General features: G+C 40.9%; 1 non-coding gene across 1 annotated transcript; it reads right to left on the reverse strand.

Moving 5' to 3' along the window:
* Positions 1-8,138: 8,138 nt before the first annotated feature.
* On the reverse strand, positions 8,139-8,245 carry LOC141688180 (small nucleolar RNA R71). Its single transcript, XR_012561640.1, has one exon. It is a non-coding gene; the product is annotated as a small nucleolar RNA R71 (small nucleolar RNA).
* Positions 8,246-17,209: the final 8,964 nt, after the last annotated feature.

Raw genomic sequence — 17,209 nt, forward strand, 5'->3', positions numbered from 1 at the left:
GGACAAGTATTACCCTAAGTACATGCAGAATCAGATGGAGCTTAAATTTTTGGAGCTGAAGCAAGGGAACATGACTGTACTGGAGTATGAGAAGAAGTTCACTGAGTTGTCAAGGTTTGTGACAAAGTATACCAGCACTGAGGAGGAAAAAGCAAAGAAATTTCAGCAAGGATTGGAGCCTTGGATCAGAGATAGAGTGGCTATGTTTGAGCTTGAAACTTATGCGGGAGTAGTACAGAAAGCTGCTCTGATTGAGAATAATGGGATGCAGTCAAGGAAGGAAAGGGATAACAAGAAGAGGAAGGTTCCATTTTATGGAGAAAAGTCTGAAGCCGGAAGTTCACAAAATCGGAATGTAAAAAGGATCGGATTCCATAAGGGCGGAAATTTTCAAAAGAAGGGAAATTTGGGAAAAAGGCAAGCATCAAAGGGGAACATCCAGGCAAGCCAAAGGCAAGTTGGAGAAAACAGGTTCCAGAGACCGAAATGCAAGCACTGTGGAAGAAGGCACCCCGGAGTGTGTAATAAGTTGAGCATGACATGCTATAGGTGCAATCAGAAGGGACATTTGGCGAATGAGTGCAAGATGCCGAAGCCAGGAGTTACGTGCAACAAGTGTGGGAAAATTGGACACATAGCTAGGGAGTGCAAGGCAACCGGACCAGTCAAAGCTCTGATGAATGTGGCAAACACCAGTACGAGCGTGCCAGTTGAGGTATTGGCATTACCTCCACCACCTACACCAACCCCGCAAGCAACATCAAGGACATTTGATCTGAAGATGCTGTTAAGAATTCTGAGGTGATAGCAGGTACACTTTTACTCAATAATGTCAAAGCTAAAGTATTGATAGATTCGGGAGCAACAAGATCTTTCATATCAGAAACTTTTGTTGATAAGCTTCAATGTGATAAAATGATTATGAGCGAGGTAGTAAATGTGGTAATTGCGAACCAAGAGAAGATTCCTGTGAATCAATTCTGTCCGAAGTGTGAGATTGATATTTCGGGGTATAAGTTCTCAGCCGACTTGATACTCTTCAAGTTGGGAGAGTTTGATATAATTTTAGGCATGGATTGGTTAGGAGAAAATAACGCTCAGATTAATTGTAAGACCAAGAAAGTGTATTTAAAGGCGAAGAGTGGAGAGAAGGTAGTATTTAAGGGGCAGAGGCAGGAGCAACTATTTCTCACAATCGTTCAGGCTAAGAAGCTACTTAGAAAAGGTTGTGAGTCGTTCCGAGCGTATGTAGTGGATTCAGAAAAGGGCAACCCCAATATAAAAGATACCCCTATAGTTAACGAGTTTCCCGATGTGTTTCCAGACGAACTACCAGGCTTACCACCAGATCGACAAATCGAGTTCGAGATCAACCTTGCTCCAGGCACGGAACCAGTTTCAAAGGCCCCATATAGGATGGCACCAGCAGAAATGAAAGAGTTGGCTCGCAGCTACAAGAATTGTTAGATAAATGAGTGATACGGCCAAGTACGTCGCCATGGGGAGCACCTGTTCTATTTGTAAAGAAGAAAGATGGGAGTATGCGACTATGCATAGATTATCGAGAGTTGAATAAGGTAACGATCAAGAACCGCTACCCGCTACCAAGAATAGATGACCTTTTTGATCAGCTGAAAGGAGCAAAGTGCTTTTCAAAGATTGACTTGAGATCGGGATACCATTAATTAAAAATCAAAGAAGAAGATATTCCCAAGACAGCATTTAGGACCATATATGGGCATTATGAATTCCTAGTAATGCCATTTGGATTGACCAACGCCCCGACCACATTTATGGATCTGATGAATCGAGTATTTAAGAAGTATTTGGACAAGTTTGTCGTGGTATTCATTGATGACATCCTTATTTATTCTAAGTCGGAAGAAGAACATAAGCAGCACCTCTAGATAGCATTGGAAATACTTCGTCAAGAGAAGTTGTATGCCAAGTTTACCAAATGTGAGTTTTGGTTAAAGGAAGTTCAATTTTTGGGGCATGTCATTGGAAATGAAGGAGTTAAAGTGGATCCGGCAAAGATTGAGGCAGTTATGAGTTAGGAGAGGCCAAAGACTCCTACGGAAGTGCGAAGTTTTCTAGGGTTGGCAGGATACTATAAAAGGTTCGTCAAGGATTTTTCGAAAGTCGCCAGGCCATTGACCAAGTTAACCAGAAAGAATCAAAAGTTTGAATGGAGTGTAGAATGTGAGGATAGCTTTCAAGAGTTGAAGCAGAGATTGGTAACAACTCCGGTGTTAGTACTTCCAGATGACCAAGGAAACTTTATGATATTCAGCGATGCTTCACATAAGGGATTGGGTTGTGTGTTAATGCAATACAGTAAGGTGATCGCGTATGCGTCAAGACAGTTGAAACCGCATGAGTTGAAGTACCCGACGCATAACTTGGAACTAGCCGCCATAGTGTTCGCACTTAAGATTTGGAGACATTACCTCTACGGAGAAAAGTGTGAAATCTACACGGATCACAAGAGTTTAAAGTACATTTTCACTCAGAAGGAGCTCAATATGAGGCAGAGGAGATGGCTGGAATTGATCAAGGACTATGACTGTTCGATAAATTACCATCCTGGAAAGGCGAATGTTGTGGCCGATGCTCTAAGTAGGAAGGAGAGACTGAATATGATGACAACATCAAAGGAATTATCTGAAGAAATCAAGAGATTTGAACTGGAACTTTGTGATTGTGGAAAAGTTGAAGAAGTTTGTCATGCAATAACTTTTCAGCCAACACTAGTGGAAAAGATAAATAAATGTCAAGAAGAAGTAATGGAGAAAGAGAAGAATCAGTTATCTGGAGAGGAGATTAATACTCAAAGGGATGAGCAAGGGATACTAAGGTTTTCTTCCAGAATATGGATTCCTCATGTACCTGAAATAAAGAATGAGATCCTACACGAAGCCCATAATTCGAAATTTTCAATCCACCCAGGAAGTACCAAGATGTATCGGGACTTAAAGAAAAACTTTTGGTGGCCAAATATGAAGCGAGACGTAGCGGAATGGGTTGCGAAGTGTTATACTTGTCAGAAAGTGAAGGCAGAACATCAATGACCAAGCGGATTAATTCAGCCCCTAAAGATTCCAGAATGGAAATGGGAAAATATCGCTATGGACTTTATAGTAGGACTACCACGAACGAAATCCGGGCATGACGCTATATGGGTTATATTTGACCGTCTTACAAAGTCAGCGCATTTCCTTCCAATTAACGAGAGGTCGTCATTAGACAAATTGGTTCATCTGTATGTGCGCGAAATCATACTAAGGCATGGAGTACCTGTATCACTAGTTTCAGACAGAGATCCCCTATTTAACTCGAGATTTTGGAAGCAATTTCAAGAATGTCTTGGCACGAAATTGAATATGAGCACGGCGTACCACCCGCAGACTGATGGACAAAGCGAAAGGACAATTCAAACAATCGAAGACATGTTGCGCAGTTGTGCAATCGATTTTGCAGGAAGTTGGGATGACCACTTGCCGTTGATTGAATTCTCTTACAACAATAGCTATCATTCCAGTATCGGCATGCCACCATACGAAGCTTTGTACGGGCGAAAATGTAGATCACCTATAAGTTGGGATGAAGTAGGAGAAGGAAGGATTCTCGGCTCAGAATTGGTACAACAATTGCATGACTCAGTCAAGTTAATTCAGAAAAGGCTACTTGCTGCTCAAGATAGACAGAGGAAGTATGCGGATCCGGCACGTAAGGATGTTCAATTCCAAATTGGCGAAGCCGTTTTGTTGAAGGTGTCACCTAGAAAAGGGTTGTCTAGATTTGGCAAGAAAGGGAAGTTAGCACCTAGATACATAGGTCCTTTTGAAATTTTGAGTCAAGTAGGGAAGGTGGCCTACGAGTTGGCCTTACCACCTCAGTATCAGCACGTGCATAATGTGTACCATGTGTCATTGCTTAAGAAGTACAATCCTGACGCTAGCCATATAATAGAATATGAACCAGTAGAAATTCAGGCAAACTTGTCATTTGTGGAGCAACCGGTCAAAATACTCGACTGGCAAGAGAAGAGTCTTAGAAATAAGTCAGAAAAGTTAGTAAAAGTACTTTGGAGGAACCCTAAGGTCGAAGAATCGACTTGGGAGTTAGAGTCTGATATGCGTTCCCAGTATCCTCATCTGTTCTCTTAGATTCTGGGGACAGAATCCCTTAAGGGGGAGAGGATGTTACACCCGACATTTCTGTGTAATATTAATTGTAAATTTAGTACAACTTTAAAAGCCGAATGCCAATATATGCTACTATTGTATGCTTGTGTGAATGAGAACTCTGCGTCTTAAATTTTCGTTATGTGGTATATGAATTTTCAAAGCAAAAGTTTATTTATTTCTTTCATTTTTGATTTATAAGGAATATTTTAAACCTTGAATAAATATCTTTTTAAAAGTTATTTGTTCACAAAATTAAAAATTGGTTTTATAAAATTTCTAAAAATCCAAGTTAGTTTATGGTATAAATTTTATAATTTTTGAACTTGTGTTTTATTTTACAAAAATAAATCTTTATAAATGTTAATTGTTATAATTAGAAAATTACATAGTTGTCGTTGCATGCAAATCCTTTCTATTCAATCCAAAAGGGCTAAAGAGACAATTACCACCCCACTAACTCTTATTTTCTAGCCAAATTCCTCCTTTACCCTTGCATGCAAAATGATCCAAGTTTAAGTGGAAGGGTGGTCATGTCAATTCCTATTTCCACTCACATTTGTCAAAACAAAAACCATAAAACAAGTAAAGACATGATCATTTCACACATCACTCACCACCACACTCTTTCTTCCCTCCCTCCTCACTCTCTCACTCTCGGTTTTTTCCCCCTCACTCTCGGGTTTTGCCGAGATCAACCCCCTCCCCATTTTCTTTCTTTCTCAATAAAGTTCCACCTTCTACAACAAGTAAATGTTACTTCCCATGCCATTATCACTTATATTTTAAAGAGTTTTGAGTAGGAAGTTTAAGTTTTAAGGTTGCATGTTAAGGTTTTAGTTGAAACTCAAAGTACAACCTTGATTCTTGTGAGTTTAAGGTTGTTTTTGAGAGGACTACAAGGAATGGTGAAGTGCCAAGTCTTGAGAAGAAAACTCTTGATGTTAAATGGCCATTCCCTTCCATTTCATTCGGCCATGACCATAGGGGAGCCGAATGAATGGTTCTTGAGACCATTCTTGTTGCTTTGTTCAATTTTTGCATGTTTATGTGATAATGGCTTGAATTTTGTAGTAAAAATTTGATGAAACTCCTTGCATGCTAAGTGATCATCTAGATATAGCTCATGCTAGGCTTGCATGTAAATTTCTTGGTAAAACATATTTAGAAAACATGTTGTTTGGCTTGCAAAACTCGAAGACATGCATGCATGTGGATTTCATTTAGAATGTTATAAGATTTTGATCATTTGGAAAGATTTTATTAGTAAGCTTTAATTTCAGTAGGAATAATGTGTTAATATTGATTAATGCTTCTTGATGCATGGTAATAAGTCGTGTATATCTTTTATAAAATGCATAACTTGTTGTTTCAAAAACTTGATGATTTGTGAGTTGTGAAATGTGGTTTCTTTTGTTTTGTCATGATTGCACCTTAGGTAAGGATGATCTCCACCAAGATTATTTTAGGTATAAGGGAGTTAGTTTAGTAGATCACCATGTTTAAGTCTTGGTTTGGCTATTGGGTTATTGGTGGTTGAGTTTGTCAAGTCAAAACCTTGGAGAAAGGAGAGTTATAATTTCTGCAGAAAATCAGTTTAGTAACCTGAGGTTTAGAGTGAGTTTTGACCATGTCATTGATGTGCACTTTGAGGCCCAAGCCACCAGAAGTTAGTACTGGGAGTATATAAAATGTTTTAGGTTTTGGTTGGAGGTTTGTATGTCATTTGGTTAGGTGCACGAGTAGAATAATAAAATCTGTCCAGCAGGGGACAGTTTTGTTGCAACTTAGAAATAGGGAGATTTGACCATGTCATGGGTAGGCCCTTGATAAGTGGCATTTTATACCACTTAGAACGTCTTAAAATGGCTTAAATTGGTGTCTTGAAATCAAGTATTTTGTGTATTTGATGCGTTATTCTAGTGTTTATGCATTTCAGGGTATTAGTTGCATTTCGGGGGATGAATCATCAAGAATAAGCCTTGGCATGTGTTCACCATTGCGAGAGGAAAGGAACGGGCAGATTACGGCGAAGAAACGGAGCAAACTTGGATTTTTTCCAGTGGAGGCCTGCGCGCCCGCACAGCTATGCTGAGCGGCCGCGCAGCAACCTGCACGCCCGCGCAGCTATGCTGAGCGGCCGCGCAGGGTCGGGAATTTTGCTGAATTATTTTAGACTTCTACTTCTGTTTGGCTTCCAACTTCTATGTAATCTGAGTTTTATGGGACTATTATATAAGTAGATTTGAGACGTTTTCACAGAAAAAAAAAAGAAGAAGAAGATTGTGTTTTACGCAAGAAGCGAAGGAGATAAGGAAGAAGACCGATTTAGCACACCGCAACGAAGAGGAAGCATATTTTCTTGTGATTCTTGTTTCGTTGTAACGTTGGATGCTAGTTTTCTTGCTTTGACTTATTTACTCTTGTGACGTACTCTGTTTTAATATAATTAGTTTAGTTATTATTTTCTTGTGTTTGTTTATCATGATTTTATATGAACCCATGATGGCGATAAGTTCTATTATGGGCTAATCGTGATCATGGGGTTGCAACGGATTTATTATGGAATTCTTTAGTTAATTGTTTAATACTTTAGTGTGTGATGATTGCTTGATATCTAGTATTGGTTGTGCGTATTCGTCTTATGTGCGTCGCGAACATATAAGATAGGGTGTTAATCTCTTGTGAAGCGACGGTGGATCTTGAGATTTAGAACTTGCCATGCTAGCATAGGTTCATGTACGTTGTGCATGATTAGTGGGTAACTCTAACAGTTTTATTTGCCCTATGTAATCAAAAAGGAATAACTTGTGCTTAAATTGTTATGTTGTCAATTTCTGTAGACATATAGGAACTCAACATAATTGATGACTATTCGACTTCTATCTTAATTGTGGATGCTTGGTAGAATGGTATTAGTACAATGAAAGTTGGCTTTTATCAGTTTCGTGTTATTCGATTAATATCATCACTGTCACATGCTAAAGGTAATAACAATGGCTATAGAAGGAAGTAATAATGAAGTTGTGATCTCATGAGTGTTTTATTATTGATAAATTAAAGTGTTAGTTAAGTGGTTAATTAAGTAGTTAATTATAGTTAATATTTAATCAACAATTTTAGGTGTTATTATCTTAATATTGAGAAGTAATCATACATTGGTGAGTGAGTTTAATTAGACAATAATTTAGTCTGAGTCTAAGAGGGAACGAACTAGAAAATATTCTATATTACTTGCGAACGCGTATACTTGCGTGAATATTAACGCGTGTTTTCGCCCTAACAAGTTTTTGGCGCCGCTGCCGGGGACTCGGCGTATTTGTTTAGTTTATGTACTTACCATCATTGGTCATTAGGACTCAGTGATTAGGACGTAGTAGTTACTTATTTTTTATGGTTGTGTTTCAGGTACTTTAGCAAGCGTTTATGTAAACTCGTTCTCGTGCTCGCAAGAGGACTTTAGATACAGCTGAGGAGACAGACGAAGTTCTTGATATTCCGGAGAAGTTAGATTTTGAGGATTCGGATTCAGGAACTGAGCAGAAAGAACCAGTAAACATGGGAGATCGTATTGTTCAAGCTGATCCAGCTCTTATGGATTTTTCTCGGCCTAAAATTGATGACATTCAGTCAAGCATCCTTCATCCGGCTATTCAAGCTAACACCTTTAAAATCAAGCCGGGCACTATTCAGATGGTGCAGAATTCTGTTTCTTTTGGAGGAGCGGCAACTGAAGACCCCAACATGCACATAAGGAATTTTGTCGAGATCTGCAGCACTTTTAAGTATAATGGCGTGACTGATGAGGCTATCAAGTTGAGGCTTTTCCCATTCTCACTAAGGGACAAGGCTAAAGACTGGTTACATTCTGAACCAGCTGGGTCCATCACTACGTGGCAAGATCTTGCGCAAAAGTTTCTGGTGAAGTTTTATCCTATGGCAAAGACTGCTGCTATGAGGAGTGCTCTTACTCAGTTTGCGCAGCAACCTACAGAATCTATGTGCGAGGCTTGGGAACGCTACAAGGAAATGTTGAGAAAATGTCCATATCATGGAATGCCGGATTGGATGGTGATCACTGGTTTCTATAATGGTTTGGGGGCCCAATCTCGGCCCATGCTCGATGCAGCAGCTGGAGGCGCCTTATGGGCTAAAAGCTATACTGAGGCGTATAATCTTATCGAGACGATGGCTGCAAATGAGCATCAAAACCCAACTCAGAGGATGACGTCAGGCAAGGTAGCTGGTATTCTGGAAGTTGATGCAGCCACCGCTATTGCAGCCCAGCTCCAAGCGCTATCAATGAAGGTTGATTCTCTGGCTACGTATGGAGTTAATCAAATAGCTATGGTTTGTGAGCTTTGTGTAGGTTCTCATGCTACGGATCAGTGTTCTCTTGTAAACGAATCTGTTCAGTATGTGAATAATTTTCAGCGACAACAGCAGCTTGTGCCAGCGACCTATCATCCTAACAACAGAAATCATCCAAATTTCAGCTGGGGGAATAATCAGAATGCTATTCAGCCACCATATCAGCAAGGAGTGAGTAAACAGTTTAACCCACCTGGATTCCAGCAACCACAGCAGTATGCTACAAGGCAATCATATCCTCAACAGGGAAGTGCAGCTGCACCTACTAGTGCTGATTTTGAGGAACTTAAGCTGTTGTGCAAGAGTCAGGCGGTTTTTATCAAGACCTTGGAAAATCAAATTGGTCAATTAGCCAATGCAGTGCTCAATCGTCAACCTGGCACTCTTCCCAGTGACACGGAAGTACCAGGCAGGAAGGAAGCTAAAGAGCAAGTCAAGGCTATTACCTTAAGGTCTGGAAAAGTAGCTGATGCTGAAAAGGCAAAAGAAGTAGAAGCTGAAATTAGAGGTGAAGAATCTAAGCAAAAGGAGAAAGCGGCGGAACCAAGGAAGACTACTGTTGAACACACTCTGCCTGAGGCTAATACAGGGGAGAAACAGCTCTATCCTCCACCACCTTTTCCTAAGAGATTGTAGCAACAAAAGCTGGATAGATAGTTCGGGAAGTTTCTGGAGGTGTTCAAGAAACTTCACATCAATATATCTTTCGCTGAGGCTCTGGAACAAATGCCTAGTTATGCGAAGTTTATGAAGACTATTCTTTCAAGGAAGGTGAAACTGGATGACCTTGAAACCGTTGCTCTCACGGAAGAATGCAGCGCTGTTCTGCAACAAAAGTTACCACCAAAACTGAAAGATCCAGGAAGCTTCACCATTCCTTGCACAATTGGCAATCTGACGTTTGACAAGTGCCTTTGTGATTTGGGAGCAAGCATTAATCTGATGCCGTTGTCGATCTTTAAAAAACTGGATCTGCCTGATCCAAAACCCACGTACATGTCACTACAATTGGCTGACCATTCCATTACTTACCCAAGGGGCATAGTTGAGGATGTGCTCGTCAAAGTGGATAAGCTCTTCTTTCCAGCAGATTTTGTTATTCTGGATTTTAAAGAAGATAAGAAGATTCCCATAATCTTGGGGAGGCCTTTCTTGGCTACTGGCCGTACCTTGATAGATGTGCAAAAAGGTGAACTTACTATGCGGGTCCAAGATCAGGATGTGACCTTCAACGTATTCAAGGCAATGAAATGCCCTACAGAAGATGAGGAGTGCTTAAAAGTGGATGTGATTGATTCTGCGGTTACTTCGGAACTCGATCACATGCTAATGTCTGATGCATTGGAAAAGGCCTTAGTGGGGGATTTTGACAGCGATGATGAAGATAGCAACGAGCAATTACAATATCTGAACGCTTCTCCCTGGAAGCGAAAGCTGGACATACCATTTGAATCTCTTGGTACTTCTGACCTCAAGAACGCTGAAGGGAAGCTCAAACCATCAATAGAGGAAGCACCTACCTTGGAGCTCAAGCCATTACCTGAACACTTGAGGTATGCTTTTTTAGGTGATTCATCTACGTTACCTGTTATTATTTCATCTGACCTTTCAGGTAGTGAGGAAGACAAGCTCTTAAGGATTTTGAGAGAATTCAAATCGGCTATAGGATGGACCATAGCAGACATCAAGGGGATAAGTCCTTCATATTGTATGCATAAAATTCTGCTAGAGGAAGGTAGTAAGCCAACTGTGGAACAGCAGCGAAGACTGAATCCCATCATGAAGGAGGTGGTGAAGAAAGAAATTCTGAAATGGCTAGATGCAGGCATCATTTATCCTATTTCTGATAGCTCGTGGGTGAGCCCCGTACAATGTGTACCTAAGAAGGGAGGTATCACTGTGGTCGCAAATGAAAAGAATGAGCTCATCCCTACTCGAACAGTTACAGGATGGAGAGTATGCATGGATTATAGAAAATTGAACAAAGCTACAAGGAAGGATCACTTCCCTCTTCCATTTATTGATCAGATGCTTGACAGATTGGCGGGACATGAGTATTTTTGTCTTCTGGATGGTTATTCCGGGTATAATCAGATTTGTATTGCACCAGAGGATCAGGAAAAGACTACCTTCACTTGTCCATTTGGCACATTTGCTTTTCGCAGAGTTTCGTTTGGGTTATGTGGCGCACCGGCCACCTTTCAGAGATGTATGATGGCTATATTCTCTGACATGATTGGAAATAATGTCGAAGTGTTCATGGATGACTTCTCCGTCTTTGGACACTCATATGATGAATGTTTGAATAATCTGCGCGCCGTACTCAAAAGATGTGTGGAAACTAATTTGGTGCTTAATTGGGAGAAATGTCATTTTATGGTGTGTGAAGGCATTATCCTTGGGCATAAGGTCTCTAGCAAGGGTCTGGAGGTGGACAAGGCCAAGGTGGGAGTCATTGAAAATCTTCCCCCACCTAATTCTGTGAAAGGAATCCGTAGTTTTCTTGGTTATGCGGGTTTTTATCGGCGATTCATCAAGGACTTTTCAAAGATATCTAAGCCGTTGTGCAATTTGCTTGAGAAAGATGTGCCTTTCAAATTTGATGATGAATGTTTGGCAGCATTCGAGACTCTCAAGGAGAGTGTGATCACGGCACCAGTCATTACAGCACCAGATTGGACAGAACCATTTGAGATGATATGTGATGCGAGTGATTATGCGGTAGGTGCAGTTCTGGGACAGCGCAAGAAAAATCTCTTCCATGTGGTCTACTATGCGAGTAAGACTTTAAATGGTGCCCAATTGAACTACACCACTACTGAGAAGGAGCTTTTGGCTATAGTCTTTGGCTTTGAAAAATTTCGATCTTATCTGCTTGGTACGAAAGTAACAGTATTCACTGATCATGCAGCTATTCGCTATCTGGTTTCTAAGAAGGATTCGAAGCCGAGACTCATTCGTTGGGTGCTTTTACTTCAGGAATTTGAGTTAGAGATCAAAGATAGAAAAGGTACTGAGAATCAAGTAGCTGACCATCTCTCTAGGTTGGAGAATCCCGATTCTACTTCACAAGATAGGACGTTAATCAATGAATCTTTTCCGGATGAGCAGTTGTTGGCAATTCAGGCGGAAGAACCATGGTTTGCAGATATTGTAAACTATCTCGTCAGCAATATAATGCCTCTTAATTTGACATCCGCTCAAAAGAAGAAGTTTCTGCATGAGGTGAAGTGGTATATGTGGGATGAACCATATTTGTTTAGACAGGGAGCTGACCAGATCATCAGGAGATGTATCCCGTTCTGTGAGACGGAGGGGATATTACGAGACTGCCATTCCACGGTTTATGGGGGACACTATGGAGGTGAGAAGACGGCAGCTCGTATTCTGCAAGCAGGTTTTTTCTGGCCTACTTTGTTCAAGGATGCTCATCAGTTTGTTTTAAGGTGTGATCGTTGCCAAAGAGTGGGAAATTTGTCAAGGAAGGATGAAATGCCATTAAATGTGATGCTTGAAGTCGAGGTCTTTGATGTATGGGGAATCGATTTCATGGGGCCTTTTATCTCATCTTGCAATAATCAGTACATCTTGCTGGCAGTCGATTATGTCTCAAAATGGGTCGAAGTTAAAGCTTTACCGACAAATGATGCAAAGGCAGTACTAAATTTTCTTCATAAGCAAATTTTCACAAGGTTTGGAACACCTCGGGTAATCATAAGTGATGAAGGATCGCATTTTTGCAACCGTAAGTTCACTTCTATGATGCAGCGTTATAATGTGAATCATCGAGTAGCTACTGCCTATCATCCGCAAACAAATGGTCAAGCGGAAGTGTCTAACAGAGAGATAAAGCGCATTCTAGAGAAGGTTGTTTGTCCGTCAAGGAAGGATTGGTCTTTAAAGCTCGATGAAGCTGTTTGGGCTTACAGAACAGCATACAAAACTCCACATGGGATGTCACCGTTCCAGTTGGTGTACGGTAAGGGATGTCATCTACCTGCGGAGCTTGAGCATAAGGCCTACTGGGCATTGAAGAAGTTGAACCTGGATTTAGATGCAGCTGGTAAGAAAAGAATGCTTCAGCTTAATGAACTGGATGAATTTTGACTTCAAGCGTACGAAAATAACAAAATGTATAAGGAAAAGGTGAAGAGGTGGCATGATAGGAAGCTACATCCAAAGTTATTTGTGCCAGGGCAACAAGTTCTCTTATTCAACTCTCGGCTCCAACTTTTTCCTGGGAAGTTGAAATCAAGGTGCTCTGGACCTTTTATTGTCAAAACTGTGTTTCCACATGAAGCGGTGGAAATTTTTGAGAATGATCCGGACCAAGCATTCAAGGTTAACGGTCAGCGGTTGAAGCACTACTATGGGGACATGGCAAACCGAGAAGTGGTTAGTGCCATTTTGTTGACTACTTGAGCAGGGTACGAAACGTCAAGCTAATGACGAAAAAGAAGCGCTGCGTGGGAGGCAACCCATGAATTATTGTTACAGAAACCCTTAGAAGTTAATAACCTATCTAAAAACACAAAAAAATCAGAAAACAGGGGCTGAAAAAAAAAATTCCAGTGACCCCCTGCGCGCCCGCGCAGCTAAGCTGAGCGGCCGCGCAGCAAGCTGAGCGCCCGCGCAGCTATGCTGAGCGGCCGCGCAGGGGTCGAGGACCAGAAATTTTTTTTACAGTTCAGAAAAAAAAAAAAACCAAACAAAAACAGTTTTAGCCCATAAACCCACGATTTGTTCCCACTACCCCATTATTTTATCCCTTAATTCCCAAACCCTAATCTAATCCATACCCTATATATACATACACCTATCCTACATATCTCCCACAAAACTTCCTACATTTAAACCCTCTCACAAACATCAAATATCAGTTCTTACACGCTTTTATTCACGAATCAATGGCACCCAAGAGAGCACGCACTATTGACAGCAGCAGCACAGTTCCTACTGCTGATTCATCGAGGGGTACTGCTGCAAGGCCTCGGTTAACTGACAGAGCCGCGGAGGAGGAGTACACTAGGCTGTTGGGTAAGCCGATTCTGAAGGAGAGGGGGTTTTTACCATCGGGGAGGGATGGTGAGTTGTTGCCCATGATTGTAGAGAAGGGGTGGATAGCTTTTTGTGAGTCACCCGAAGCAGTACCGATGAGCGTTGTTCGCGACGGTTGATTATCATCCTGCGGCGATTCGCCGTGTGATTGGACAGCGAGAGAGGAAGCCCGAGGAGGAGAACTGGAATGAAAAGACTGCTGAGGATTTTGACTTGGATTTGATTTGTGCGACTCTCTGTCGACCGGGCACAGTTTGGACCCGCAGTACAGGCAATAATGAGTATCGTCACTTTCCGGCGATCGCCATGAACAGGTATGCCCGTGCATGGAATGCATTTATTTGTGCTAATATTTTGCCTTCTTCGCATGCACACGAGGTCACAGTTGAGAGAGCACAGCTGTTGTGGGGAATTCTGAATGAGGAGTACTATGTGGACCTTGGTGAGTTTATCTACCAAGGAATTCTGAAGTTTTTGAGGGGAGCAAAGCATATGAACATCCCTTATGCATCTACGGTTACGAAGCTATGCCGAGCAGTGGGAGTGAACTGGCCGGCTCATGAGCAGTTGCAGTTGCCAGCCGCTCCGATTGATTCTGGCACTCTGAATGGGATGCAGGAGTGGACCGGTGGTGAGCCTGAGGAGCATGGGCTGGGTTATCGTCTTCCAGGAGGGCGTCCAGCACGAGGTGCTACTATGGCTAGGCCAGGGCATGATGAGGCTGGTTCTTCGAGAGCTCAGGAGGGTGCTGGGATGGTTGATGTCCAGTATAGGAGGCTTTCACGGCGGATGGATGCCATGTATGAGACACAGAGTAGGTTTGCTCAGGAACTCACCCTTGCGTTAGGGACTGCTTTTCGAGGCCTTGGAGCTGATATCCAGTGGCCAGTTTTTGGTGAGGACTCTGCATACCCGCCGCCTGATACTCCACCCACTGAGGGTGATGATGATGATGACTCCGAGTAGGTATACCCTGTGTTTCTTTCTACTACTTTCACTGAGGACAGTGAAGATTTTTAGTTTGGGGGTGGTAGTTAAGGAATTTTGTGTGTGTGTCATTTAGTTGCATATTCATGATAGTTTAGTTCATATAGTTGCATAATTTATGCCATATAGTTTTTTTTATGAATGTCATATAGCTCATGCATTTACCATGATCCCTTTTGCAATGATTTATCGACTGAATTGTGATATTGATGTGAGTGTAGTGATAGCATTAAAGTGATATTAAGTTGTGTAGGTTGATATGCATGCTAGAAACAATTGTAAGTCCACTAAGTCTTAGAGAATGCGAAAGGGCTAGATTGTGTTATGATTTGGTTGTTTTCAAGGTCAATCTACTTATTATGCTTAGAATTCGATTATAGGTTCTTAGTGATAAAGACATGAAAAAGAAAAATTTTGGAGAAAAAAATATGGAAGTTGTTGCTAGTTGTGGCTAGGCGTCAAATGGCTAGTAGCCGGCTCGTGTATGTTGCGAGTAGTCTAGGGTTGAGCAAGATGGAGCGAAACGCACTTGCTCAGAAATTAAAAAAAAAAAAATTGGCATAATTGATCAAGAGTGGGCTCTTTGGTATTCGAGTTATTAAGTTCTTAGGGGACTTAGTGCCTAGCGACCTAAGGCTTTTAGAGTCTGGGATCTGCTAACCTAACGTTCGTTACATGGATATCATTGTATAAGTCTTTTGTGGACCTCACTCATTGCACGGTCAAATAAGCATTTGAGTTGTAAATAAAAAGCACGATTCCGTAGTAAGCTCCAGAGTTCTTGTAGTGTTGTATATCACTTTGTGCCTGGAATTTTTATTCTTTGTATAATCGTAGGATTGCCTTGAGGATAGTCTAGTCATAGTAATTGGTCTAGTTCCGAAGCATATCTGTTAAGCATTTGCACACACCACGTTTCTGGCTGTATGTCCGTTTGCATGAGTTTATTGATCTTTAGTTGTCTAACTGCATTCGTTGAGATGTGGCAATTTGGTTGATTAATTGTAGTAAGGGGGATCGCTGCATTTTCATATAGATTGTATTCATGCATATTTTTATTTGTTTTTGAGTCTGTGACGCTTGAGGGCAAGCATCGATTTAAGTTTGGGGGTGTGATAAGTGGCATTTTATACCACTTAGAACGTCTTAAAATGGCTTAAATTGGTGTCTTGAAATCAAGTATTTTGTGTATTTGATGCATTTTTCTAGTGTTTATGTATTTCAGGGTATTAGTTGCATTTCGGGGGAGGAATCATCAAGAATAAGCCTTGGAATGTGTTCACCATTGCGAGAGGAAAGGAACGGGCAGATTACGGCGAAGAAACGGAGCAAACTTGGATTTTTTCCAGTGGAGGCCTGCGCGCCCGCGCAGCTATGCTGAGCGGCCGCGCAGCTATGCTGAGCGGCCGCGCAGCAACCTGCGCGCCCGCGCAGCTATGCTGAGCGGCCGCACAGGGTCGAAAATTTTGCTGAATTATTTTAGACTTCTACTTCTGTTTGGCTTCCAACTTCTATGTAATCTGAGTTTTATGGGACTATTATATAAGTAGATTTGAGACGTTTTCACAGAAAAAAAAAGAAGAAGAAGATTGTGTTTTACACAAGAAGCGAAGGAGATAAGGAAGAAGACCGATTTAGCACACCGCAACGAAGAGGAAGCATATTTTCTTGTGATTCTTGTTTCGTTGTAACGTTGGATGCTAGTTTTCTTGCTTTGACTTATTTACTCTTGTGACGTACTCTGTTTTAATATAATTAGTTTAGTTATTATTTTCTTGTGTTTGTTTATCATGATTTCATATGAACCCATGATGGCGATAAGTTCTATTATGGGCTAATCGTGATCATGGGGTTGCAACGGATTTATTATGGAATTCTTTAGTTAATTGTTTAATACTTTAGTGTGTGATGATTGCTTGATATCTAGTATTGGTTGTGCGTATTCGTCTTATGTGCGTCGCGAACATATAAGATAGGGTGTTAATCTCTTGTGAAGCGACGGTGAATCTTGAGATTTAGAACTTGCCATGCTAGCATAGGTTCATGTACGTTGTGCATGATTAGTGGGTAACTCTAATAGTTTTATTTGCCATATGTAATCAAAAAGGAATAACTTGTGCTTAAATCGTTGTGTTGTCAATTTCTGTAGACATATAGGAACTCAACATAATTGATGACTATTCGACTTCTATCTTAATTATGGATGCTTGGTAGAATGGTATTAGTACAATGAAAGTTGGCTTTTATCAGTTTCGTGTTATTCGATTAATATCATCACTGTCACATGCTAAAGGTAATAACAATGGCTATAGAAGGAAGTAATAATGAAGTTGTGATCTCATGAGTGTTTTATTATTGATAAATTGAAGTGTTAGTTAAGTGGTTAATTAAGTAGTTAATTATAGTTAATATTTAATCAACAATTTTAAGTGTTATTATCTTAATATTGAGAAGTAATCATACATTGGTGAGTGAGTTTAATTAGACAATAATTTAGTCTGAGTCTCTGAGGGAACGAACTAGAAAATATTCTATATTACTTGCGAACGCGTATACTTGCGTGAATATTAGCGCGTATTTTCGCCCTAACAGCCCTCATTAGGCCC

This window comes from Apium graveolens, chromosome 9 (assembly GCF_009905375.1).
Source record: "Apium graveolens cultivar Ventura chromosome 9, ASM990537v1, whole genome shotgun sequence".
In the NCBI taxonomy this organism is placed as follows: domain Eukaryota; kingdom Viridiplantae; phylum Streptophyta; class Magnoliopsida; order Apiales; family Apiaceae; genus Apium; species Apium graveolens.